The sequence below is a fragment of the Taurulus bubalis genome, assembly GCF_910589615.1.
Source record: "Taurulus bubalis genome assembly, chromosome: 8".
Lineage (NCBI taxonomy): Eukaryota > Metazoa > Chordata > Actinopteri > Perciformes > Cottidae > Taurulus > Taurulus bubalis.
Window position 1 is genome coordinate 26,915,204 of NC_136596.1, and position 27,124 is coordinate 26,942,327.

The window sequence follows — 27,124 nt, forward strand, 5'->3', positions numbered from 1 at the left end:
GTATTTCACCGCAACAACTGTCAGTCACAGGGAGGAATAGAGGAACACATTCTGGACGGGGGGATTTGTTCCTGCCTTTAACTCTCTTCCCAGCGCCGGCCACTTTTTGAAGTGGATTACCAGCCAGCGCCGCTGTAACTCCCCGAGTGAGGCCGCTTGCCAGTGTGTTATCAGTATTTGGATTGTGTCCCTCTTGCATCTGCTACCGTCGGCCTCGCCCGCGCCGCACATCTGGCGGCGTCGCCTCCAAAGGCACGCTAATTCTGTCGCTGCAGAGAGAGGGCGATTCTTTTTGTTCCGGAGAAGAAAGATCGATGGGCGGTGTGAAAAGGAGGAGACGTGATGGTACCGTGGGGGTTTTCCTGAAATTAAATCAGAAAGCGAACAAAATGTGCATTAACACTTGGATGCGCACAATAAAACAATGTTGCTTTAAAAAAAGAAAACGCGTGCTGAGCATGAACATCGCGAGTTAAGGGCCTGTGATGTGGTTACTCCGTTTAATTCGTGGCAGTGCCAGACTCTGCGCCGAGCCCGTGGGAACATGGGACGTATTTGCCTTTTTATCTGGCAACCCGTTGTGTTATTTTTCATTGCGGGTGACATTTCAAAAGCTATCTCCCTCCGAGTTCCAAGTTCACCGATCAAGCGCTGCCCTCATCGAGACAGATTAGGTGACAAGTTGTTTAAAATGTCACCCTCCCTTCCAATAACACGTGTACACATGTGGGACTTAAGCAGGCTTTCCGCCAGTGTATTGCAAGCCGGGCTCCCCTGATGGGCCCGGCCGTCAGGGGGCTTTCAAACAGTAATTGTGGTACAGGGGGGGTGTTGAGAGAGAGAGAGAGAGAGAGAGACGGGATCGCCGCCGGTCGGAAGAACCTTTCCAGCAGAAAAACCTGCGAACAGACGTGGAGGATGGAGGGAGCTCATACTGAAGGATGAATGTTATGTGACAGCAGTGTGGATATCCAGCAGAGCATGGTGGAACATGGTTGCAAAGGTTCAGGTTAAAGCCAGCGAAATGGGAAAAGTATGCCAACTGCTGTTGGAAATAGTAGTAGATGCAAAGGGTTCAACAGCTGATTCGCGACTCAGACGGCATTGATGCGCAGCTGGAAAATCCACGGCCCGCCACTGCTTCTATACAATCTGATTTTATTTTTGCAACCGGAGGGTTGAGAATTTTTTTTTTTTTTCATACTTGATATTTTATTTAGGTATTTTTACAATTTAACAGAAGTACAACCTTCAAAAATATGAAAGAATATAAGAAATGAACCATGCATCGTCAGTCAATCGTGTCAACCATAAATGCAAGCCAACATACAGATATGTTACAAAACAATATAATCAAATAATTTCATTCACAGGGTTTCTCTTACTTAGTTGTAAACTTACAGTATATATGGGGTTGCATCTTGGTGAAACTTAGTGCTTGTCTTTTTAAAGCGATACTGAGCTTCTCGAGCCAACAAAGTCCAGAAACCTGTGAGGTTAGGGAGGGCGTGTCACCTGCCAATTTCCTTATTTTTACATATATTTGGTCCATCTAGCTATGTATATGTCTTTTCTCAGTCTCAGAAGGAAGGTCATTGTTTCCATCTCGTAGATTTCTTTAATTATTCCAGTTTTCTGTTGAGGGTGGATCAGTGTGTAACCAGTTACGAGTGATCGCTTTTTTTGCTGCTACTGTTAATATTTTCAAGAGGTACCTGTCATGTCCGGTTATTCCTTCTGGTAGATCACCCAAACAAAGTGATTTGCATGTAAATGTAATCTGCTGCCCCAGAATATGTTGCATAATTGTCCAAGTGCTCTCCCGGAATATTTGTACTTTAGGGCAGGAGTTGACAAGTTTTAAGAAACTTCCACATCGGCTTCACTCATCAGAACCTGACGTTGCCGGCTGACTCACTCCCAACCGCCAGGAGACTAAAGCTACTGCTGCATGAGCGCCGGCTCCAAAGAGAAACCGGTCTGCTCTCCTATTGTAGCAGACCGGTAGTTTACGAGCAGCGGGGAACAAGGATCAATAGCCTGCTATTGTGCTACAGGTCATCACCACATGAAAACAGGCTACCACCAACCAAAGCACAACCAGTGCCAATATACAATGGGAGTGACGCTCACACCCGGGGATATAAGGCGCCCAGCAGGGCGGCATGGCTTGTGCCATCAAAATTCCACAAGCCACGTCTGTAGAGCCCCGCCTCCAAAGTCTCAAGAGTCGACATGACGGGCAAACTTTGAGAAGTTGTTTGCGAGCGCGTAAGGGGGGTGTCCGCTGTCCTGTGCGCTTCTATCGCGTATACACGGCAGATAAAAAAAAAAAAAAAAAATACACTATGAACTTAGTTCAAAATGACTAATTATGAACTATAGGGCTACACAATAAAGCGCTATCACGGTTTTGGCTTCCTCCAATCAAATGAACATGATCTGCGGTGATGTTCAAGTTGAAATTATGTGCTCTGGAAATGAAATGAGATCTACGCTACGTATCAAACCAAGCGCTTCCTCGACTGACAGCCATCCGTCTGCTGCAGACCCAGAGCCTGTGGCTCCACTTTTGGAGGAGCTGTCATGCTGCTGTGCTCGCACCCTTCAGCAGCAGAGCGTGGAACACGTTCCTCTATGTTATATATATATATATATATATATATATATATATATATATATATATATATATATATATATATACATACACACTGAATGTTACTTGTTTTAAGAAAGACTGTTCACTCGTACTGTCTCGGCCATTAAAGCTGACTGACTAACGTAAGACGTGCTCTGTTAATTCAACACGGAGGTGCAATGAAGATACTTTGTCCCTAAAACCAATGAATGATCGTGATGTCAGCGTTGATCAGAAGAATCGCCATCGCCCTTCTGCCCTCCTTCTGTTGAGTCTGTGTGAGCTGAACTCTGAGCTCACTAAGGCACTGCACCAAGAAAGGTCAGGCTGCTATGAAAAATATGTGTTTTAATAGGAAATAAATGGATCACATGGCTACTTATGTATGTGTTTATTATGTTTCCCATCACATGGCCATTTGACCAGTTGATGTGTGAGTGCATCCGATTAGAAAATCGTTCTTTAAATCACGTCTAGTGTCTTGAGGTACGTTCAGTGTCCAGTACGTCCTTTCAGCAGGCACACATCCTCCCCACATTAATGTGAATCACGTTGGGCTCAGAAATCTCCATTCAAGTTCCATAAAACACTCGAACCATTACAGTATTTCTGATTGCTCTGAAGAATGAGTATTGTATCAGCTAAGGCATGACAGAGCCCAGTGTGCCGAGGCCCGGGTGGTTGATTGCATCCTTCCGCTCAATCTTTAGCGCTGTGCTTGGATTCAAAGGGAACCACAAAAGGCAGCACTACAGCACTACAGCCGCTTTTACAAAAGCATTGGAACAAATGGGCCTAAGTGACCCCCGCGTCGCTTTAGTGCTGCCGGCTCATCATTTTGCCACTTGTTCCTGACTACAACACATATTTAAAAGTTTTCAAGGAAAATGTTTTATAACTCAAGTTGCCACAACATATAAAGCGGAATGTTTTATACGTATGTGTAATATCAAGTCCTGTGCTTAGGTTTATATCTTATGCTTAAAGTACAGCTCCAAAACACATTTCTATGTCCTGAACAAGACCCGGGTTATAGGAGCACATTTAACAGGACATGTTGTTGTGAGACACGTTCATGGGAACAGGGTGCGGCGCTGCATCACACAATGCGTAGCCAGCCTGAATAGAAGTGTAATGAGAGGGTTTACCGGTTAAAAAAAGGAGACGGGACATAGAGCTGCACCTACAGGAGCTGCACAGTATGTATTAGCTGAGGCATGGTGCCCAGTGTGCCGAGAACTCCTTCGGACCGCCTTCTGCTCTACGTAAAGCCAATGACCCAAACATGGACGACTGACTGAACGTACTGGAGACGAGGATATTTTCTCCGTCAATATCAGTTGCCGGTGACTTAGCTCATCATCGTCATTCAGCTGCACAAGATATAAATGGACAGCTACTTTTAGATAACACCATCACTTTCCCCACACTCACTGGAACAAAACCAGTGAAGTTCCGTAAATGGGACTTGTACCTGCTGGGATGATCTGGGTGTTAAACCCACGAGTGCACACTGTGTATTCCAACAGAGAGACACATTTTTGGATTCATCTCATCCAACTTCCTAAACACAGACCACCCTCATCCCCCAAGTCAGTGGAGATGACTAACATATCCTTTTAAGAGCAGATGGCCTCCACACAAAGTAGATGTGGAGTTCAAATACTGATGGATTTAGCAACACCCATTGGCCAGGCCTGAGATGATGCACCCTATCACAAGGGGTCCATTAAGTATCTAATTGTGTTTTAGTCCCTCCCACTAGGGATGCATGGAGAGACGTAAGGAAACCATGCAAGCAGAGAGGAAACAAGGAAATATGTTTGAAGAGACATGAGACCTTTCCTCTGAAGCGTCTGTTTCTGATCTCAGCTGATCAGCTGTCAGTCGGCTCTAACAGCTGGAGAGCATTTTGATCACTGTACTAAATAAAGACACAGTTATCATCACTGTACCTAGACTGATAAAGAGCAGCGATCACTCCGATCAGCTGATGAGCAATGATGTTTGACCAGCAGAGACATACATGTAAATATGTGGGTTGTCCAGGGGTCCTTATTTGCATGCAAAGAAGCCTTCATGTCCTAATCATTGACATTTTAATTTGCAGCCTTCCTCAAAAAGTGTGTATAACTACTTTCCAGATTATTGGATTCATTGATAATAATACAATATAAGTACTCTGCCATTGGTCCTCTGGTGTAACACCAAACCCCTGCTGTTCGTACCCTTGCAAATTCATTCTGCAGAGGATGGTGACTTCAGACCATTAGCATGTGTGTGCTTTGATTAATTTGGTATGCAGTTAACACGCCAGTCATAATTTAATTTGAATGAAAACTCAACTGCTGACCTTTGCTCCTGGTGTTCTGTGACGTGTTTTCTCTTCTCGAAGTAAACGTGTTTTTTTGATTGATTATTAAATGCCTGCTCAATAGGTTTTAAGGTTTTGTTCTATGACATATAATACGTCTTAAAAACAACAAGTTTCCAACAAGTGGCTCAAAAAAACTACAAAAGTCCCGCCGACCAGTCCGCCTATCATCGCAGCAGCTCTCTTGTGTTGATCCACTCATTTTAGATGAAATCATGAAGTGTTTATGCTTTTGTATAACGTGCATATTACACCATTCATTTTAAGATTCACTTTGTGATATGATTGTTCACATGACTAGATATCTCACCGATTCCTTCTTCCAAATGTGTAGGTTCTTGGAGCAACAGAGAGAAGTCACAGTCAACTATGGCATCCTTTACCCAGAAAGTGCAGGTTACTACGTTCACCATGGAGCCAGACCACCAGGGAAGCCATTATCCAATAGTTGATCATGTGGTGTTGTCTGCCTCTGGCACTTGTAGAAAATGGACATTTTAAACACTCTTGAGACTAAGGAGAGTAAGTCCACGTCAACCTGTAGAGGAACAATTTCTGAGAAACGGATACCAGTGCCGTTATGAAAGGTCAATGCAACTGTTTTGAAGAAGATGGAGAACCAGTCATCAACTGGTCTGATCACAGGCTACGCGCCTCCTTTTGGAGTGACTCCCTATGTGCTGCAGATCCAAGGACCCCCGTGCACTGAAACACTACCTGCTGACATTTTACAGGCAGACAGCGGGCGAGTGAATTGCTACTGCCTTTTTGGTCAGAAGAAAAGTTATATCATTACAGACAAGGCTGCCAATTGGAAATGCGTTTTTAAAGTTCAACCACCACAACAGCAGCCGGAGGACACCGAGCGAGGAGGAGAATCTTGATGATGAGCCTTTGGGGGAGGACATGAATTCAGTGTAAGACACAGAATCATCTTAAAATGTTTTAAATGTAATGAGTAGTAGCCTTGAATACTGTTAAAAGTTTAATTATTGGGGTTTTAATTTGGTTTGGTGGTTTGTTTACTTTAAATTTAAAATACTTTTGTATTTGTTTATAATGGTTACTCAGGTGAGATTCCTCCATAAGCCCTGAATTGTTTTTAATTTTTTTATCTCACCTGCACAACTTATTTTCTTTTGTTGTTCTGCTTCTTTAGTTAAATGTATTACAGTAGCCCCTTGTTGTCTGACCTAAAGTCATAGAATCCTCTCGTTACGAGTGGCTAGTACTCTTACTACTACTATACTGCCATATTCCTGCCTGACCCACATTCCTGCCTAAAGCTGATCCCTTAACATGTCCAAATATTCAGTCCTTAAATGTATATTTAGCTTATTCAGCAGAATGAGACCCCACCCTGCTCCTCACGTCACAGAATGCTGCAATTTCTCATGTTCCTAAATTTGACTGTCAATTCATTTCCTGTTGATGTCACTTGATACGTCGTTAGTGGTGTTGAGCAACGACCCCATCATGTGCTCGTCCTTGGTGGTGAGCTTGGACTTTTTGTCATTGCAATGAAACAATTGTGTTATTTTATGACTGAAACACCTGCAGTGGGTCCACTGAATAGTTCACCTTTTTGGAACTCTTTTGGGTCCCCGATGTTGCTATGGAAACATATCAGTGGAGATCCGTAAAACTAAAGAAATATCCCCTGCCAATCAAAAAAAATAAATGGGCTACACAAATAGCCAATCAGAAAAACGTATCTGTTGTATCTGATTGAAATGTAATCCAGCAACCAATGAAAATAAAGCTAATAATAATATGGGGGAGAGGGGCTGGAGGGGGGGATATGTCACTCTTACCTGTCTTAAAAACTTGAGAGCCCTGCCCGCAGGAGAGATGCATTACGTTTGGTGTGTGGAGAGGGCAGCTGTGTCCCAATTCAGGGTCCGGATTCTCAGAGGGACGCCGCTAATGAAGGTGGGTCCTTCAGAGAACCTGAAGGCCGGACTGAATCGGCCTCCTCATCCTCAATGAGCAGTCCAACCTCACAGGGAGCAAACCTAATTGTGCATTCGGGTGAACCCGTTCGCACGCAGAGTCAATTTCTAAATTTATCACAAGGAAGAGATTATAATAAGAGAACTGGGACACGATTCCTGATGCCTCTGTTAACTTTAAGAGCATCAGGTGAACCTGAGATGTGTTTTTCTGCAGCACTCTTTGATGTACAGCTAATCCTGGCTGCTGCGAAGATTATTCATATGATTATGACTGATTTCAACAGTTTTGATCGCCATCTTTCCTTGCATTGTGTTAAACATGTTCCCGGACCTCAGCAATATGAAACATAAGCAGTCAGACTATCGTACTGGTTCGGACGAGAATCACTGAAGCTTGCCAACAACGTGAAGTCGCCAGAGCACAAATGACTGTTGGTCCAATAGTTTAATAGCACACATTAGCATTCATTAGTATCAGCTCATTGTGATGTGTGCGTCCATGAAACCGTGTGGAGGTGTTTTCACTCGATGTTGTGTTGGTTGCATTATTCTCCCAAACACCAGAGGGCGTACAAACAAAACCAACTGTGAAGAAGCAAAAAGACGAGTGTAACCGGCAAAAAGCCATAAACCAACCTCCACAATGAAGAGAAGGAGTTGTAATTATCTGTGAACTCATATCTCATTCATGGACTATTGCATTGCCTTTGTAAGCAATGAAAAGAAAGAAATAAAGTATTTCTTGTATTATAAAGAAACAAAGGTTGAATATCCTTTAAACTATTTGAATTTGGCTGCAAAATATTTACTCAAATAAAGATTTTTAAGACGTCCTGTTTCTAAAGCCGCTAAAAACAAATTGTCCTTCGTTGTATAATTAGTAGACATGAAATTAGGTATTGTCAATTTACACAATTCAGAGGTGCATGACCAAGCGACAAGTAAGTTTCCTTCAAAAGGTCAAAGACATCGTAAAAATACTAGCTAAACATGTACAAGATTGCTGCTGACGTTGCTGTGTTTTATTCAATAATCATGCGTCATGTTCCGTATGTGCTGTAGACATCCATCCTGGCCGTCTCAGTAATTCTTATGAACTCGGTGCTGGCACAGAGCACTTGTCTCCACAATTACAATGTGGGGAGTAGAAAAACACTTTACCAGTGAACAAAGCCAGACAGCAGTTGCGTTTTCTTCAGAAGTGATTAAGCATTTCATTTTTGTAGAATAGGAATGTAATTTGCAGGCAACAAGGTCTACAAAGTACACACCAGCTGTGTCTCATAATGACCCGTTAGGACCTATTCAGCCCAACATGCAGAGCAAGGCCTTTGACTCACCAAATACCTTTAAGATTTTGCCTGGCTGCTCTTCTGCATAAAGTGCACAGTGGAGAATGTAACAGGAGGAGGGGTTAATGGGTAAAATAATACAGATGTAGCAGCATAATCCCATCAGGCAGGTTAATCCCAAAATCGCCTTGTGTTTTGACAGAATGAGCCCGCAGCTGCTTTCCGTAAAGACGGCGACGACCCTGCTGGTAGTAATGATCAGCAGTGTTTGCATGTCAGACCTCAGCGCCGCCGCCCCATCACCAGCCTGACTGCCGTTCCCGGCCGCTGAGAGGTGAATTGCATTCTTGGAGGGTGTTCTCCAGGGAGGGCGAAGGAGAAGAAACAGGATCACATCTGTGAGCGCTGGTTTAAGTGACTAGCACGCGCTCATGCGTACGGCCTTTTGAAACACACATCTGTGTTCCCGCACACTGCTGCTTCCCCCCGTTCACTTCACGGATTGCAAATTGACTTATTATGTTGTGTTTTATCCCTGCCTTAGCACCGAGCAGATGAGCGGATTGAAAGAAAATTGCATTGTATGGCACTCCTTGGCCTGTGAACACAAAGATAAGATGTTTGAATGGTTTTGCATTTGTTTTCCTGCCCCTTACACACCCTCCAACTGTTAGTAAAAAAGGACCATCTCCTCATCATCACACCAAAGCTTCCATAGAATGAGTTGATGGAAGTTCCCCCTTGAAAGCTAAATGGCTCTTGAGATTAAATACCCGACATGGCAACATGAGACCGGCTGGGCTTGTGATCCTCAAGGCGGTTCTCAGCTCCTCTGTGCCGATATCACAGCCGTCCTCAAGGCAGGAGAGCGCCCTGCTTTTTAAACCAATATATGAGGGGGATTTCTTCACGGTCGTAGCTAAATCAGAATCAGAAACCGTTTATTTGCCAGGAATGTTTACACAAACGAGGATTTTTTCTGGGGGGAAGGTGCATACATTAGACATGTGTCTGATGTTCAGCTCCCACCTGAGGTCCTGCAAAAATGATGGAGCCCAGGAAGAGGAAGGACTCCACAGCGTCGACGGGGGAGTCACACAGGAAGAGAGGGGCGGGTGGGGCTGCATTCTTTCTGAAGTCCACAACCATCTCCACTGTCTTCAGGGCGTTTAACTCCAGGTTGTTTTGGCTGCACCAGGTCAGCAGGTGGTCAGTCTCCCACCTGTAGGCGGACTCGTCCCCACCAGAGATGAGTCTAATGAGGGTGGTGTCATCCCCGACCTTCAGGAGCTTGACGGACTGGTGAAGAGGTGCAGCTGTTGGTGTACAGGGAGAAGAGCAGGGGGGAAAGAACGCAGCCTTGGGGGGAACCGGTGCTGATGGTCCGAGAGCCTGAGACGTGCTTCCCCAGCTTCACATGCTGCTTCCTGTCTGTCAGGAAGTCTGTGATCCACCTGCAGGTGGAGTCGGGCATGTGTAGCTGGGAGAGCTTGTCCTGCAGCAGAGACGGGATGATGGTGTTGAAGGCAGAGCTGAAGTCCACAAACAGGATCCTGGCGTAGGTTCCTGGGGACTCCAGATGCTGGAGGATGTAGTGGAGGCCCATGTTAACAGCATCGTCTAATAATAATAATAATAATAATAATACATTAAATTTGTATTTTTGCCAGGTCTCAGTGAGGCATAAGGGGGAACAGTACACTGTAAATTAACAGGACGGGCAGTGTGGGGGGGCGGGGCCCTGTGGACCAGAAGGAGCGGATGTTTGTGTTGCTGTTGTGTTAAATGTATTAAAAGTTCCGTCCAGAGCCACGGTGGATGTATCTTGGTCGTTTGAGAATGTAGTGGTGGGATGCAAGCTGAGGTGGGGGGGTCCTTGAGAAGGTCCGGAGACATAACATCTCCGTTGCCGAGTAACGGAGCGGCAGAGATGCGCTCGTGAGAGTCAAACATAGCGCAGTCCAAAGCAGCAGATTAAAGCTCCACATGATGTGAGATCGGGAGCGACGTAATCCAGCGGTAGATGGTCCAGGTGATAATGGTGAAGCCATGGAGCCAGCATGGGGCAGAGGAGCGTAGCGCTCCGGCCGTAGCTTCGCTGGAGACGGGGAAACCAGCTGGACGGCGTCGGGGATTACCAGCAGGCTAGCCAGTCGGCAGGCGCACGTGAACGTCCAGGAGAACTGGCATGGCGACAGCGGACCAGTCCGAACGGGTGTGCTTCGTGGGGCACACCAGAGCAGGCTGTCCAGCCGCAGAGTGCGGAGATGAGCCACAGGAGTCCCACACAGGTGAACCCTGTACCGACGAGGCTAGCTTCTGGCTAACAAGTGGCGAGGTATCAGACAGGTAGAAACTGTCCAACCGCTGTTTCGGTATTGGCTGAGTGAACCAAGCCAAATCCAGCAGACGGATTTAAAGTCAAAATATTCACACAAGACAATCCTGATCAATTAATCCGAAACTTAAAAAAAAGAAAGAAAGACGAAAACACCGGAGGAGGCGCGGCAGCAACTTGCCAGCGGACCCTCTCACCAGCTGTGTCAATCAATGGTCTAAGCTTCACGTAGGTCTACAGACCTGTTGGCCCTGTAGGCGAACTGCAGAGGGTCCAGGAGTGGGTCAGTCAGGGTTTTGAGGTGGGACAGGACCAGGCGCTCAAAAGACTTCATGACCACAGAGGTCAGGGCGATGGGCCTGTAGTCATTGAGTCCTGTGATCCTGGGTTTCTTGGAGACAGGGATGATGGTGGAGGCCTTGAAGCAGGCTGGTACGTGGCATATCTCCAGGGAGGTGTTGAAGATCTCAGTGAACACCAGAGACAGCTGATCAGCACAGTGCTTCAGGGTGGAGGGTGAGACAGAGTCTAAACACATCCAATAATGTTTTCCACCTTGACTAGAATATCTTTTGAAGTGGTGGGGAAGTGGTAACATTTACATATTGTACTCGTTTAAAGATGATGAATGCACATTCAAATCAGCTATGGGAAATGAGCGGTGGGGTTGAGATTTTGACTGAGTGTGATTATGATTACTTCAGTGTTTGTAGTTATGCATGGCCTCGCATCTAAAGCTTCTTATTCATACAGATATCGTGAGAGCATTTGTTCCTCAAAACAAAGGCGAATGATAAAGTTGTAGAAATGTTCTCCTAAGAATTGCATCTTGATTGGTGCAAGTTTACAATACATATGCACCATATTTGGATTGGTGCACACCAACACAACCAAATGTGAGTAGTTAACTACAGTATTTAACGGCAGATACATCAGATGGTTGTTTTGCACATGTGTCTGTATGCAACACGTGCAGTACAGAATTCACTCGCAACTTTTAGACCATTTTCAGTTCATAGAGGTGTATAGTTACAGTATGTATTTACTCCCTATGTGTATGTATTCATGTATAACTAAGCATTGTAAGAGATAACATATCTTCGGAGAAATGTCCACACCCCTGCGTAGTTTACCAATGTAGGCTTATGAAGAAGCTGTTCTCAGTTTGGAAACAACTGAAAGGGTTAGTTTGTATTCTTCTGAATGAGGGTTGCATGTATACAAGGGGTGTTCTGCGAGGTAAAGTTAATGTTTTTGTAAATGGAGTCTCTTTGAAGAGAGCGTTATTGTGTCTGACGGCGAGGTCATGTGACTTCCCTTAGCGGAAAACAGATTTTAACCATCTCTATCATTTTAAATGTATTTAAACGAATGTTTTCACCCCTTCATCTTGCCGTCATACAGCCCTTTCAAATGGGGAACTGAAGCTGTTATTGCTGACTTCAAAGCCACAAGACGACATTGAGAAAATGTTGATCAATGGACCTGTACTTGTGTAGCACTGTTCTAGTCTTCCCACCAACAAAGTCCTTAGGGTGGATGCACCTATATCCCTGGCAGAGGTCACTAAGGTAGTCAAAAAGCTCCTTGGTGGCAAGGAGCCGGGGGCGCTGAAAGCGCTAGTCACTGTTGGGCTGTCTTGGCTGACACGTCTTTGCAGTGTCGCATGGGGGTCGGGAACAGTGCCCATGGACTGGCAGACCGGGGTGGTGGTTCCCATCTTCAAGAAGGGGGACCGTAGAGGGTGCTCAAACTATCGTGGTATCACACTGCTTAGCCTCCCGGGAAAAGCTTATGCCAGGGTGCTGGAAGGGAGGCTCCGACCGATTGTCGAACCTCAGATTCAAGACGAACAGTGCGGATTCTGTCCCGGCCGTGGAACAGTGGACCAGCTCTTTACCCTCACAAGACTACTGGAGGGTCCTGGGAGTTCGCCCATCAGTCTACATGTGCTTTGTAGACCTGGAGAAAGCTTTCGACCGGGTCGCTCGTGGGTTTTTGTGGGGGGTGCTACGGGAGTATAGGGTGCCGGACTCGTTGACACGAGCCATCCGGTCTCTGTACGCCTGCAGTAGGAGCTGTGTTCGTATCCTCGGTAATAAGTCAGACACGTTCCCGGTGGGTGTTGGCCTCCGCCATAGCTGCCCTTTATCACCGGTCCTGTTCGTGACTTTCATGGACAGGATATCTAGGCGCAGCCAGGGGGCGGAGAGGATCTGGTTCGGGAGTCTCGGGATCGCCTCTCTGCTGTCCGCGGATGATGTGGTCCTGTTTGCCTCCTCGGACCGTGACCTCCAGCATTCACTGGGGCGTTTTGCAGCCGAGTGTGAAGCGGCGGGTATGAGAGTTAGCACCTCCAAATCTGAGGCCATGGAGCTCTGCCGGAAACCGGTGGATTGCTCCCTCCAGGTGGGGACAAACTGCCTACCCCAAGCGAAGGAGTTCAAGTATCTCGGGGTCTTGTTCACGAGTGAGCGGGAGATCGACAGGTGCAGCTGTAAAACAGCCGCTGTACCGGTCCGTCTTGGTGAAGAGGGAGCTGAGCCGGAAGGCAAAGCTCTCCATTTACTGGTCGGTGTATGTTCCAACCCTCACCTATGGCCACGAACTCTGGGTCGTGACTGAAAGAACGAGGTCTCGGATGCAAGCGGCCGAAATGAGCTTCCTCCGTAGGGTGGCCGGGCTCAGCCTTAGAGATAGGGTAAGGAGCTAGGACATCAGGAGGGAGCTTGGAGTCGAGCCGCTGCTCCTTGGTGTCGAAAGGAGTCAGCTGAGGTGGTTCGGGCATCTAGTCAGGATGCCTCCTGGACGCCTCCCATTCGAGGTTTTCCAGGCACGTCCAACTGGTAGGAGGCCCCGGGGAAGACCGAGGACACGCTGGAGGGATTATATCTCCCGGCTGGCCTTGGAACGCCTCAGGGTCCCCCAGAATGAGCTGGAAAATGTTGTGGGTGAAAGAGAAGCCTGGGTCGGCCTGCGGACCCTGCTGCCACCGCGACCCGACCCCGGATAAGCGGTTGAAAATGGATGGATGGATTTTTAGCCGTGACTTTTCTTTCTTTTTTTATCATCCGTTGACAGTTTACTTAGGGTGGGGCTCTGCATATCATGAGTAGCCACCTGCAGGGAAAGACACTTGACAGCGACGTGATAGGATGTGACGCACTTTTAGTTAAAAACTAAATTGAAACTCTTTTATTTCAGTGTCACAGTATCACCCCAAACTCCAAGATAAGAGGTGTTCCCTTTGGAAGATTGTCCACGGGGCAAACAAAAAAGATGTCTTTATTTTTTGTCAAAGCCTTAGTGAGCCGCACCAGAGGGGCTAAAGAGCCGCATGCGGCTCCGGAGCCACGGGTTCCCAACCCCTGATCTAGCCACTCATGTTTGAACGTTAGGCAGACCTTTTTCTGGGGCACCTGCTCTGCCTTTCTTTTCACCATGGTAGCCTATAACTGCTATAGCAGGGCCCGCCAGGAGGAGCCTAAACAGCGCCGGCCCTAGCTCATGTGGCGCTCTGGGCGAGCTTCGCTCCTGGCCAGAGGTGTCAAGTAACAAAGTACAAATACTTTGTTACCTTACTTAAGTAGAAATTTTGGGTATCTATACTTTACTGGAGTATTTATTTTTCAGACAACTTTTTACTTCTACTCCTTAGATTTTCACGCAAATATCTGTACTTTCTACTCCCTACATTTTAAAAATAGCCTCGTTACAATTTCATTTTGGTTTGTTTTCACTCCGGCTTGTCATCGTTCAAAAACACACACACAAAAAACCTCTCCGCCCCGTTGCCCACAGATGTGAGCGCTGAGCACACACACCAGCGGACAGAGAGCGTCGAAAAATATGTTGCGTGAAAAGCAGACCGCTATATCTGCGTTTTAAACGCTCCCAGGGTGAAGATGCAACAGGAGCTCTCATGTTAGGAGCACCGGAGTTCTCCTCGCACCGGAGCAGCTCTCTGAACCCGGAGCAGCTCTCCTGTTCCAGGTGAAACGAGCCAAAGTGCTTGTGTCTTTTACCAACAATGAGCTGCTGGCTTCACATATTTCAAAAGTACAAAGTACACGGATATAAAACTAAGTCATTAATAAATACATGGACAAATGCCTGTACTTTCGGGTAAATGGTTACGGTACGCTACCACCACCAAGGAGCTTTTTGACTACCTTAGCGACCTCTGCCAGGGATATGGGAGAAACCACCCCAAAGTCTTCCAGCGCTGCCCCCTCTCCGGGGGACATGTTGGCCGGGTTTAGCAGTTTCTCAAAGTGCTCTTTCCACCGCCCGACGATGTCCCCAGTCCGGGTCAGCAGTCCCCCCCCCCCCCTGCTGAGAACAGCCTGGGGTAGCTCCTGCTTTCCCGTCCTGAGCCGTCGGATGGTTTGCCAGAACTTCCTTGAGGCCAACCGAAAGTCCTTCTTCATGGCCTCCCCGAACTCCTCCCATGCCCGAGTTTTAGCATCCGCGACCATCGCAGCTGCAGCCCTTCTGGCCTGCCGGTACCCGTCAGCTGCTTCAGGAGACCCCTGGACCAGCCAGGCCCAAAAGGCCTTCTTCTTCAGTTTGACGGCTTCCCTCACCCCCCGTGTCCACCACCGGGTTCTCGGGTAGCCGCCACGACAGGCACCGATGACCTTCCGGCCACAGCTCCGAGCAGCCGCGTCCACAATAGAGGCTTTGAACATGGTCCACTCGGGTTCCATGTCCCCAGCCTCCCTCGGAATTTGTGAGAAGTTCTTCCGGAGGTGGGAGTTGAAGACCTCCCGGACAGGATCCTCCGCCAGACGTTCCCAGTTCACCCTCACTACACGTTTGGGCTTGCCAGGTCTTTCTAGCCGACTCCCCCGCCATCTGATCCAACTCACCACCAGGTGGTGATCAGTTGACAGCTCTGCTCCTCTCTTCACCCGAGTGTCCAAGACATACGGCCGAAGATCAGATGATACGACTACAAAGTTGATCATTGATCTCCGGCCTAAGGTGTTCTGGTACCAGGTACACTTATGAGCCACCTTATGCTCGAACATGGTGTTCGTTATGGACAAACTGTGGCTAGCACAGAAGTCCAACAACAAAACACCATTCGGGTTCAGATCGGGCAAGCCGTTCCTCCCAATCACGCCCTGCCAGGTTTCTCTGTCATTGCCCACGTGAGCGTTGAAGTCTCCCAGGAGAACTATGGAGTCGGCAGGCGGCGCCCTTTCCAGGACCCCTCCCACCGACTCCAAGAAGGCCGGATACTCTGAACTGCTGTTCGGTGCATAAGCACAAACAACAGTGAGAGCTTTACTCCCTGCAACCCGTAGGCGCAGGGAGGCGACCCTCTCGTTCTCCGGGGAAAACTCCAACATAGCGGCGCTCAGCCGGGGGCTCATGAGTATCCCCACTGCCGCCCGGCGCCTCTCACCCTGGGCAACTCCAGAAAAGGACAAAGTCCAACCCTTCTCCAGGAGCTTGGTTCCAGAGCCCATGCTGTGCGTGGAGGTGAGCCCAACTAAATCTAGCTGGTACCGCTCCACCTCCTGCACCAGCTCCGGCTCTTTCCCCGCTAGCGAGGTGACGTTCCACGTCCCTAGAGCTAGTCTATGCTGCCGGCGATCGGCTCGCCCAGGTCTCCTGCCTGGCCCGCCGCCCGGTGGGTCCACGGGGTGACTGCTGCTCCATGTTGTTTCTTCGGGCTGAGCCCGACCGGGCCCCATTGGCGAAAGCCCGGCCACCAGACGCTCGCCGACGAGCTCCCCTCCTGGGTCTGGCTCCGGGAGGGTGCCCCGGTTTCCCTTGTCCGGGCGAGGTAACTTCAGACCGTGGGCTGCTATTCATCAGGGTTTATTGAACCGCTCTTAGTCTGGGCTCTCCCCCGAGACCTGTTTGCCTTGGGAGACCCTACCAGGGGCTGACGCCCCCGACAACATAGCTCCCAGGATCACTGAGCCACTCAAACTCCTCCACCACGTTAAGGTGGCGATTGGTGGCAAGGCGCCAGGGGTGGACGAGATCCGCCCTGAGATGCTGAAAGCGCTGGACATTGTTGGGCTGTCTTGGTTGACACGCCTTTTCAGTGTCGCATGGGGGTCGGGAACAGTGTCCATGGACTGGCAAACCGGGGTGGTGGTTCCCATCTTTAAGAAGGGGGACCGGAGAGTGTGCTCAAACTATCGTGGCATCACACTGCTCAGCCTCCCGGGAAAAGCTTATGCCAGGGTGCTGGAAAGGAGGCTGCGACCGCTTGTCGAACCTCAGATTCAAGACGAGCAGTGTGGATTCCGTCCCGGTCGTGGAACAGTGGACCAGCTCTTTACCCTTGCAAGACTACTGGAGGGGTCCTGGGAGTTTGCCCAACCAGTCTACATGTGCTTTGTGGACTTGGAGAAGGCTTTCGACCGGGTCCCTCGGGGGTTTTTGTGGGGGGTGCTGCGGGAGTATGGGGTGCCGGACCCGTTGGCACGGGCTATCCGGTCTCTCTACGCCTGCAGTAGGAGCTGTGTCTGTATCCTCGGTAGTAAGTCAGACACGTTCCCGGTGGGTGTTGGCCTCCGCCAGGGCTGCCCTTTATCACCGGTCCTGTTCGTGACCTTTATGGACAGGATATCTAGGCGCAGCCAGGGGGCGGAGAGGATCCGGTTCGGGAGTCTCGGGATCGCCTCTCTGCTGTTCGCAGATGATGTGGTCCTGTTTGCCTTCTCGGACTGTGACCTCCAGCATTCACTGGGGCGTTTTGCAGCCGAGTGTGAAGCGGCAGGGATGAGAGTTAGCGCCTCCAAATCTGAGGCCATGGTGCTCTGCCGGAAACCGGTGGATTGCTCCCTCCAGGTGGAGACAAACTGCCTACCCAAAGCGAAGGAGTTCAAGTATCTCGGGGTCTTGTTCACGAGTGAGGGTAAGGTGGAGCGGGAGATCGACAGACGGATCGGTGCGGCTGCAGCAATAAAACAGGCGCTGTACCGGTCCGTCCTGGTGAAGAGGGAGCTGAGCCGGAAGGCTAGGGTAAGGAGCTCGGACATCAGGGGGGAGCTTGGAGTCGAGTCGCTGCTCCTTCGTGTCGAAAGGAGTCAGCTGAGGTGGTTCGGGCATCTAGTGAGGATGCCTCCTGGACGCCTCCCATTAGAGGTTTTCCAGGCACGCCCAACTGGTAGGAGACCCCGGGGAAGACCGAGGACACGCTGGAGGGATTACATCTCCCGGCTGGCCTAGGAACGCCTCGGGATCCCCCAGAATGAGCTGGAAAGTGTTGCGGGTGAGAGGGAAGCCTGGGTCGGCCTGCTGAACCTGCTGCCACTGCGACCCGACCCCGGATAAGCGGCTGATAATGGATGGATGGATGGATGGTTACGGTACGCCGTTAACAGATTACGCTTGCGCATGCGCGATTTAACGCAACGCAGTGAGCTCTGTGAGCTCGTCTTTTCTTGCTGTTGCGTTTCTCAAAATAAAAAAACAGATCTAAGCTCAATATTGAGCATGAATTGAGAGAGGCCATATCAAATCTACAACCCCGTTTATAACATATGTGTCGAGGAAAGCAGCTCACTGCTCCACTAATACTGATACAACGTGATGGCTCACATATCTGCACTCATTCTGTTTTGTTTGGAAAAAAAAATTAAAAGCTTATTGTTTTCCACAATGAGCTATTTAGTAGTAACTAAATGTGAGTAATTTTTTGCACAGATAGAACTTACACAAAACATTGTCTGATGGGGCAAACTGATTTACTTGAAAGTGATTGCAATTTTCTTTATTCTGTTATTTATAAAAGCACAGATGAGTCACACAATTATGTTATTTACAGAAAAAGTTTGAGAACCACAGCTTTAAGTGTTTGTGTCGGAGTCGTTGCCGCCGCCTATTTTGCACTATTACAATACTTATAGGCAACTAGTTATCATGTCTTCCGCTCCATGAAATGCATGTTAATGCTCAGTACACATATGGTACTTTAATGTATTTGCATTGTAATAAAATGTGATCATTTTAAATGGGCATATATGCAGCTGAAACGGGTAGCCTAGTGCATCCCACATTTTTCAACATAACATTTTAAAACATGATAGTCATTATGGCCTTTATAAAAATGATTGTTTTGGGGGGAGGTGGGGTAGTGCACTATCGGCCACTGAGACGCGGCTTAAGAGTTTGTCCTTAATGGAAAAAGGACTGACTTACCCATTCACACGGATGACAGCCTTCAGGAGCCCAACTGTCTTGCCCAAGGACACATCAACATCGATTGGAGGAACCAGGGATCGAACCAGAGATCAAATTGATCCTCTGATTGAAGGACGACCCGCCCTGCTTTGAGCCACAGTCGCCTCAGGTTTGTTAGCATATATACATTGGATGCCTGATGGAGCCTCAGCTGAACAACTTTTCTCGTTCTGGTAAATGTATTCTCTGACCACAAGCAAAGAATAAGCACTGCCATTGCAAGAGCAGCGAGTGGTCCAGTCAACGCGCAGGTTGAGAGTGAACGACTGACCAACAACCGGAAGTTCGGCCCTTTCATACAGGTTCATACAGGACCTTTCATATAGGTTCCGTCACAGGTTCCATCACGGTTCCGTCACAGGTTATGTCACAGGTTCCGTCACAGGTTCCATCGCATCCTCCTAACATCTAATTGGCTCTAACCTGTCAAGGAGGAGGAGAATCCCATGTCCTCACCTTCATCACAAGACTGGGGCGAGCAACGGCCAGTCTGCTTCCCTAATGGAAATATACTGATAAGATAAGAGATAAAATAAGATAATCCTTTATTAGTCCCGCAGTGGGGAAATTGTAGGATTACAGCAGCATTGCACACAATAGAGACACATAGTAAAAAACAATCAAGTAGTATAAATAAGATAACAATAAACGGTAGTAAAACAGTAGTAAAAACAATAAGAGAAGAGTACAGTAGCAATTTCAAATTAAATGTACAGATGGAATAAGCGTATATAAAAGTAAAAGTACTAAAATGTATTTATATTGAGTGCAATTAAAGTGACCACAGTGAATAAAGTGTCCAAGTGTCCAAAATACTGATAACATGCTTGGGTGTTGTAGTGCAAGGTGTGTCTCTAACCTTTGAGAAACAGACACACGGACATTTCCCAGAGATAACTACAGCTTCATTATTTGTTATTCTGGCCTCGAGTAACCTGAAAATATTTCATAGACAAGAATGTGCACTACCCACATAGGTATTTCTTCATCAACTAAAATGGCATCCACACAGTGCTAAGCTTCCCTGCATGTGCAATATGTGTATATATATATATATATATATATATATATATATATATATATATATATATATATATATATATATATACATACTTCATGCAGAAACCACGTCAGGACTACTAAAGGCTTATCTTATCTTTGGACACGTGGACAACGCCCTTCAAAGGGTTTGTGAGATTTTGATGTTAAACATACGGACTTCAACCAAAATTTGAATGTTTGGATTCAACTACGTAGGGAACGCTAGCGGGAGGCGACAGAATGCTTAGTTCAACAGAAGTATGTTGGCCCATCAATCAAATCCAGAGATAGAGCATGTGGCATCTTTTGAGTGTAGCAGAGAAGTATAGAGTCTCATCCCAGACCCACAGAGCGGAAGGTCTCCAGAGAAAAAGACATTTCAGTCGAAAGCTGGGTTTAATTAATGCCTGTGATAGCACTCCTGCATTTCAAAGTGTGTTCTTCCAACAAGGGATGTCTCACCTGTCCACCCTCTGAGACAAATCAAGGACCAAATGAAAGTGTACCACATCAAAAAGTGCTGCAGCAGAAGAGCGCGTTCTCTTTTGATGGGACACAGTACGCCTCAAAGAGAATGACTCCAACGAACATAAGAAATTCCCTTTTCCCCGTATCGACTCTCTCGTGTTCATGTCCTCCTCATGTTCCATACATGACAGAGCTTGTACTTCGCCAGTGACTCCCTCACAAAGCAACACCGCCGAACCTCCAGAGGTTTCAGGAAGAAGCAGACAAATTCAAAGACTGCTTTTAATTCATTAATGAAAATAATGATAATTTTTTTTTCTCATGTTAGTCAGTTATCATAGGATAGAGATCTAATGATGATTTAAAAGTCATAAAATATGGGAACATCTTGACTTCACTTTATCCAGATCAGCTTTAAATCCACAAGCGCACCACCTGAGACGGTCCTATGCTGCCGGGTACTTTACAGACGGCTCCTTTTAGTACACTGTGAACCAAATGTGTCCCAGCTGCCCTTGCTTGCACAGGCAAATAATAGTGGCATCCCTCCAGAAGCAGTGGATGAGCTCGTAATGGGAAAGCGTAAAGCTGTGTTGTACAAAGCATGCAGAGGTCATTTCAATGTCCAGATGCTCATGAAAACACAACGGAAAAAACTATCAATCCAATCTGGCAACGCTGCTGTGGAGCGGCTCATATTTATGTGTGTAAACTACCAACAGCAATTACTACTTGTAATAACCACTTTCTGCTGTGAGAGGAAATAGGTTACTCCTGCAAGAACTTATTTAACCAATATCCTAATATCTATTTAATCATCCACAAGTTTGTCACAAAATGCCATGTGAATACGCTCCATTCTTCACATCGCAATTCCTCACAAAAGAGCAAAATCGATATCGGCTTCAACAATGTGTTTGTGTGTCTGCGTTTGTCTCATCCTGCTGGGGAACAAAAGATTCTTCTTCTTTGGTCTGATCAATGGGTGGAGAAGAAGCCTGTAAATACCTGAAGAAGCCTGCCGATGCACGGAAGTAAAGTTCCCTCTGATTGAAGTGAATCGAGTCAGGTCCGTAATTATCCCATTTTGTATGCAAGCTACAAATTGCACACCTGTAATCAGAACCATCTGGTATGCGGGGCAGGCTCAGTTACATTCATGATTCCAGTTTGGTGTTTATCCTTTTTTTCAATCTGCATACACAAGTGATCCTGGATCTTAATCCTGTGAAATGTGTATTATAGAACTAATAATTATATTTTCTCCATTTATTTACTTTTGACACAGTTTTTCCCCTCCTGTGTTCATTCTGGCATCTTTTATACATTCCCCCATACAAGATGGAGTTCCCGCTCAGACAGACCACGGACAGACACAGACAGACACAGACAGCACCACAGACAGCACCACAGACAGCACCACAGACAGACCACGGACAGACACAGACAGCACCACAGACAGACCACGGACAGACACAGACAGACACAGACAGCACCACAGACAGACAGCACCACAGACAGACACAGACAGCACCACAGACAGACACAGACAGCACCACAGACAGCACCACAGACAGCACCACAGACAGCACCACAGACACAGACAGAACACGGACAGACACAGACAGGCAAGGCAAGGTTATTTGTAGAGCACATTTCAACAACAAGGCGATTCAAAGTGCTTCACATAAAACCATTAAAAGCATCAAAACATAATGCAGATTTAAAAACAGTTAAGAAAACATGAAACAGTCAAAAAGCAAAATAAAAAATAAAAGTTGAAAAAGCTAAATAAAAAATAAAAGTTGAATAAAAGTTGCAGTGCAGTTTAAGAAATAAAATGCAGTAGTGAGATGCAGTAATTGAATCTAGTTCAATTAAAGGCAGCAGCAAACAGAAAAGTCAGCACCACAGACAGATCACAACAGACACAGACAGCACCACAGACATACCACAGACGACACAAACAGACACAGACCACAGACAGACGACCACAGACAGACACAGACAGCATCACAGACAGACCACAGACACAGACAGACACAGGCAGCACCACAGACAGACACAGACAGACACAGACAGACCACAGACAGACACAGACACAGACAGACACAGACAGACACAGGCAGCACCACAGACAGACAGACACAGACAGCACCACAGACAGACAGACACAGACAGACACAGACACAGACAGACACAGACACAGACAGACCACAGACAGACACAGACAGACCACAGACAGACACCACAGACAGCATCACAGACAGACACAGACAGCACCACAGACAGCATCACAGACAGACACAGACAGACCACAGACAGACACAGACAGACGCCACACGGAACCGGTTTCTGAGAACGTTTTTGCATCTCTGGAAGATAAAATTGTAGCCGCTGCTTTCCTTAATATTTCAGGAAGAAGGCGCCATAATCTGTTTTCCCAGGAAATGTCATCACATTCAAGCTTCAACACACTTTGTGTATATGGTTTAGGAATAATGGTTTTGAAAGCTATCCGCAGCAAGTTGCATACATAGTGAAAACCTGAAAAGCATTTAAAACATTATTCATCCAGTTTTGTCAATTACACACCATGTTATAATACACTTGAATGCAAAGGGAACTATAGTTTAATCCAAGATTTATGTTGCGTTTTAAAGATGCAGAATCATCCGTAGTCACAGCTTGGGGTGTAACTGTAACGTTTGATATAACTGAGTTTAGTTTGCATGTTAGCCACCATAGCACGCTCAATTTACTGCCAAGTGAAAAAAATTACATCAGCAGGGAGCTTTTAAAATAATGCCCCGTGATTATTAACAATTACGTAGGTGAGCGACAGCCAGACTGCTCCTGTTTGTGCCTCTAGCTCCCTTACACACAATTATGTTTTTTTCTTTTTCATAGATAAGCAATGTAGACGCTGTGACAACAGTTAGCTTTAACCCCAAAGTGGGTGAGAACACACCGTTTGTCCTCATATTTCACAGCCATATTTTTTACAAAAGTAACCATGCTTGTTCATCATTTCTTCTGCCATCATGATCTGTAACTGAGGACGCTTCCCACCCCGGGTTTGTTTGTGTTTTGTTTAATTACAGTTCATATGACATCAACATTTCTGGTGAAAGTAAAACACGGACAGGTATATTGTTAAGTTCAGTTCTGCATTTAGTAAGTCAATCATTATCCTCCTTTGTTACTGACCCATCATCTGTCCCGGAGCCTAAGGGGGAGGGGCACTGGGGGGTGTCTACACTGGATGACCTCAGCAGTGATGTCATTGGGTTAGACCAAGTATTGTGGTGGGGGGCAGGATTGCGATCTGCTCTGTATGGTAGCATCTGGATATTATATGTTAAACTATGTACAAGCGTAGTAGTAGCAGTAGTTTTACCTAAAGATTAGAAGGGAGTTATCCGTCTCAGGACGGGAGTCTTGGTACGGACAACATCCTCCTGATCGAAGGCTGTATTTAAGCAGATGTTACAGAGGGAATGGGAGTCAGTCAAGCTGGGTGCATGCGATTTGTGAATATAAATGTCCTTTACGAGCTCATTTAAGCAAAGATACCTGGTTTTCTTTTTAAATATTATTTTAATTTGATTAAACACCTTTCGGGTGTCGAGGGTCAGACGTCCTCACGCAGTTTAGTTAACATCCTCTGGATGTGTAAACAAGCCAAACATGTTTATGATTTAATCTTTTATGCAAAGGACCCGTAAATGTAACCCTCCATACAGTAAATGGTCCAATATTTCAAAGCATGAATGGAACCAAAGCGCTCGCAGACTCTGCAGACAAACGGCGATAATTGGGTAAACATTTACCGCGGAAGGTGATTATACAACTGACAAGATTGGAAGATCAAAAATATATTGCCTCTCTTATAAAGATGTAAATTATTTATAATTTTTCTTTGCTTTTATATCTTGCTAAATTAGACAAGTGGGCCATTTCGGCGGATTGGCACAAACTAAATCAAATGAAAAATTTGTAGATTACATCAACGTTAATTATATCGAGAAGATGAAAAGAGTAAACAAGCTCATTTTTCATCTTTAAACAGCAGCTCCCTTGTTATCTTGTCAGCCGACGTGCCATTACCATTAGCTTGCACACGGGGAAATATAGAGGAGCGAACGATGAACATGACAAAATGTGAAATTCCCCCGCCTGTCTCAAGGTCTCATTTCCCTGGCAGCTGCTGGGGGAGCGGGAGAAGACGGATCCTCCATCAGCAGCCTTTGGGACGACGGTTGCGCAATTCTTTTTTTTTTTTCCCCACAGCAATTTATCTGCCTTCAGTCAGGCCGTGTCTTCTGGACGCTTTATCCCTCAAGAATGTCTCCAAAAGGCAGAAAATAAATAAATGAAAGCCGTGGAGTGACTTGAATCGCAAGCGTGGAGACTGTTAAGAGCAACCTGGAGTGAGTTATGCTCAGGATGAATCACCTGGAGCCTTGATTGTGAGGAGAGCGGCTGCGTGCGGGTCACCTGCCACGCCGGCGCCACCGCGAGCTCCATCACGGCGCCAATGATCCACGTAGCGGCGACAGTTGAGTCACAGGCAGGCGATCCCCAATTCTAACGGCAATCCGGATTGGACTGCATCCTTGTCGATGGGGATGGAGCTCCATCACCTCTCCTCTCTCTCTAGAGCAGTGGTTCTTAACCTGGGTTCGGTCGAACCCCAGGGGTTCGGTGAGTCTCTCAGGGGTTCGGTGAGTCTCTCTCAGGGGTTCGGCAGGGGTCAAGACACACACAGTATAGCCTGGTTCACACTAGCAATGTCGGGCCGCAACATACACATTTTCTTCTTATTGTGACATTGATTTGCAGTAAATTAGTTATGTTTTTGTGTGAAATTCATGTTTGTTGATTTTGTTCTTTGAACACAGTGATTTTGTGTGCAACTGATGCATGGTTCATTTTGTGCACTAACAAAATATATACCTATGTTTTGAAGAAATAATATTTTATTTTTCCAATTACGAAGGGTTCAGTGAATGCACTGATGAAGCTTGCAGGGTTCAGTACCTCCAATAAGGTTAAGAACCACTGCTGTAGAGGCTGTGTTGGTCGCACCCCTCTGGCTGCGTCTTTCTGTTGGGTCCTCTCATGTCCAAGGGTTCAGTCGCCTTCTGATCATCTTCTGATGACACCCAGGCGGCAACCTCTCCTCAGTGGCGGCAATCGGGCCGAGATTCATCCAGTCAAAGGTTACAAGGTGCAGGGTTCAGCACGAGTTTAGTGAAGCACGATCACGTGACGGATTAAGTTCTGTTTACATGGCGAGGGATTGAACAAAGGAGGACAATTTGTTTTGAGGCGCTTTAGAAACTGGAGCGCTTAACAATATTCATCTGAGGTTCTATTTTCCAAATCAAATAGTTTACAGGATATTCAACCTTTGTTTCTTTATGATGCATTTAGAATGTGACTTCTTTCTTTACAGGGTTTGTATAAAGGCAGTAAAGTAGTCCATGAATATGAGATATGAGTTCACAGATAATTACTAGTCCTCGTGTGGAGGTTATTTTATGGCTTTTTAGGGCACATCTCTGGGTTTCGCTCGTTGGCTTTTTGATTCTTCACAGTTCACTTAGTTTGTTCGCCCTCTGTGAACGAGCAGCGCGTCGAACATAAACGACTCCGTTGATGCTCGGAGCGAGCAGGCCGTCTGCGGAGGCTGGCGATGCCAATATGAACACAGCTTCACAGTGCACACAGACTTCCAGGGCTCTGTGGTCAAGTCCTGATATTAAGGAGAATTGTTTTTAGGGAGTCTGAGAAGTTGCTGTAGATTTAGCAGCACAATGCTAGAAAAGCCTCCAGCACAGCACAACCTTTCTTCTTTACAGTGAAACACTTCAGTAACCCGGTTGTGAAATACCATGGCAATGATACAGTACTGCTGTAAATACAGAAAGCGCAACACCTGACGTCACACCCACAGAACCCTGGCTGGGCGCCATGTTTAACGTCACTGGAGAAGAGATCGCTTTATCTGCTGTTTTCCATCAGAACTGAGCTTTTATCAGATGTGCCTTTGTATTCAACTATCTTGCAACATTAGCATGTCTGGAAGATGATGTCTTTATTAACGCACGCACAGTGATAACGCAGCCTCTCAGTCATAACTAGAATGTGAGTCTCACATACACGCAAGCAGCAATCCTCCACAGGCCTCATGAATATCACCACCACTGTGAAAATCGGTTGTTGTTTCAGAATCTCGGCAGAACCCCCCGCTGTGATTCTGCATCAATCATTTCATGCATGTCTGTTTGCATCTCCAGTGAAGAACCGTCCACACTGCAGCTTTGAGCCTTTCCTAGAGATATCCAATGAAAAGGGAAGTGCACCTACTTATGTTACATTTATCAAAGCATACATTTCTCGCTCCTCTAGAAGAGAATGAGACATGGATGATGTGAGCAGATGCATAAAAGGCTTTACAGCTGTGACATCACTAGAGGTTAAAAGAGCCATATGAGCTCTGATACATTACATGAGTCACAGATTTTGATCATGACATGAACATTTTTCACTGACCTGCGAGTTTTGAATATGTCATCAAATGTTGCCCCCAAAGCGGTGTAAATGCTGCATGGAGTTAAGTTGATAGCAATCATCAAGACTTTCAAAGTGGTTTCACTGACAGGAAATTTCACTTTGACTGCCACAGAGACAACCATAACTTCCAAAAAGGGCAAATAGACATTGCATGTGATTTTAGAGATAGTCAAGGGATTCTCAAAATGTCTGACAGGAAGAGAGCTTGAAACCAGGATCGAACGA